The sequence below is a fragment of the Oratosquilla oratoria genome, chromosome 30, assembly GCF_046742065.1.
Source record: "Oratosquilla oratoria isolate Oo_2021 chromosome 30, ASM4674206v1, whole genome shotgun sequence".
Classification (NCBI taxonomy): Eukaryota; Metazoa; Arthropoda; class Malacostraca; order Stomatopoda; family Squillidae; genus Oratosquilla; species Oratosquilla oratoria.
This window is the reverse complement of record NC_134806.1, coordinates 17,494,325-17,496,824: the sequence shown is the minus strand read 5'-3', so window position 1 is coordinate 17,496,824 and position 2,500 is coordinate 17,494,325.

The following is a 2,500-nucleotide window of genomic DNA, read 5'->3' as shown; positions in this document are numbered from 1 at the left end:
TATATACATACATATACCAAAGGCTTTTTCCCCCTACACAGGGGTGGGGTAGCCAAAAAGAAATACAATGATAAAAACAAAATCTAGTTTCCTTTAAGAGAAGACTCCAGTCCCTCAACCTGGAATCCAAAAGTTCGGCTTGATTCTTAAGCAAATTTAAATTGCAAACGAGATCATTAATATCTCCTTAACTCAGGAAATGTGGTTCACTTAAAGACCATTTTGCTTTAAATGTTGGACCTATATTCTTATACTTGGTTCACTAACCCATCACTTAACTCGTCCTCCACCAAGTTCTTTGTTAGTTAGAGTCTCTGACATGAGTAATTACTGACTGGCTGCATTAGGTAGTGAGGAGCTTACTCCAGGAGGTACGCAACTGCGGACGAAGCCGTTACCTCTACCTTATGTGATTGGACAATTAGGACAGGTAACAGTCACTGCTGAGTATCTAAGAATAGGGCTAGACTCGAACCCACAACTAGCAAACACGAGACCAGCACGCGTGAAATTTAATAAACCATGCCTTTGGTTTAACTTCGCTAGTGGCAGGATTCGAACCGCCGTCCCCTCGACCTTTGCCGTAAGTTACGACGCCCTAACCCGCTTGAATTTTGATATTACATTATTCATAATTTTCAAGCAGGAATATCAATTCCGAATGTAATCTTTGGGAATGTTCCTTCCAAACCATATGAATGGCAGAAAAGCATTGAGCCAGACCCTTTTACTCTCCTCCACTCACTTGCTGTGAGAAGACAGACACCTGTAGTACAACAGACATGGAGGGCGCCATTTTTCATTCTGGTCGCCCACTTTACAACCAAAAGAATGCTCATAGCATTTTACAATGAGGCATTTGAAACAACGTTATGTAGCTTTAATGTATCCACGCAGATGCAGCAGAAAATATTTTAGTAGTTTACATAATTCCTCGGAAATGTAATGTGTGCTAGGATAATGCTTACATGTACAATACCACAATGCGTTAACAAGGTGGAAAAACCTTGTTTGTACGGTAAGTTCCAACATACCACAGACAAAGAACTACTTAGGGAGTGAGCATTATTTGAATGTTCTTGCCTATCCTGTAGCTCCCTGTTGACTCGTTTATTTGAGTTTGTGTTTTCAAAAAAGAAGCTTTTGCGTTTTACAAACAATTAAAACATTTTTTTTTCAACTGCTCCATAGTCCACTAGTATGTATAGTATATACTATACGTAATGATAAGAAGGTACGCTGGAACAAAAACTAGGGTTGATAAAGAAATTTAGAAAGCATATCTAGATTCAGCGTGTGAAAAATCATAAGAAACAAATATGATTTTTCATCGTTGAATAAATTTCTTCAAAACATATCTGTGAGATTTGTGAAAAAAATCAACATGAATGAATAAATCATGATTTAATATCTTCCCAATGGTTGCTAAAATAAAAACGAGATTTGTATATAGATCATACTTTCTTGATTATGAAATTATGGATCAGATAAACATTAAGTTCTTGAACGATAGGTAGAATGAACCCACTTGAACTTTAATGAGATAAACACAGAATATCTGAAGCCCGCTAAAGCGAGATGATAGAAGGTAGAATACTTGAAAGCTATGATCGAAGATTGAAAATTTTAGATGACGAATTTGACTTATGAAATTAAAAAGAGAATGAAATCAAGAAATAGAAAATCAAGTGAATAGGTTTTATATTCTTGAAAGATGGTAGCAAGCAACAAACTTCAAGAAATAAGAAGTAAGAAGGAGAAGGAGAAGTTTTCTTGAATCCCTGGGTAAAGGTAGAAGAAACCAACAAAAATTGCTGGGAGTGGAAGGTGGGAGGTAGAGAGTAGAGAGTTGGAGAGAAAAGATGGAAGATAAAGGGTAGCGGGTGGTAGAATAGATAGCTCGCATACCCCCTTGAGCCGTAAGGCGTGTATATAAACTCTGTATGTATCTAGTATGGTCATTCCTTTGAGAAAGTCGATAGACGAAACGTCAGGAATAAAAGCTTCACCTCCAGTCCATGTTTCCTTTACCGTGTCTATACAACTTGTTCACATGGATTTTCATCTGTCTATACAAATAGATAGCAAAGATTGAAGGGTGGATGGTGAAGGGTGGAGGGTGAAAGGTGGAGGTGGATGGAAGAGTACACGAATGAGGAGACAGATAAAGATGGAAGGAACTAGATTATGGTTTGGGAGAGTAAGTGGAGCAAAATATTATTGGGGAAAGTTGAGATGGAAGGAAGGGATAGGGGAGAAAATAGGATGATGAGAAGGGGAAAAAGGAAAAAAGAGAGAGAAATAGACAGAAAGAGAAAGGGAAAGAGAGAGAGAGAGAGAGAGAGAGAGAGAGAGAGAGAGAGAGAGAGAGAGAGAAAGGGAGAGGGAGAGGGAGAGGGAGAGGGAGAGGGAGAGGGAGAGGGAGAGGGAGAGGGAGAGGGAGAGGGAGAGGGAGAGGGCGAGGGAGAGATAGAAGGAGAAAGAAATAAAAAAAAGGAAA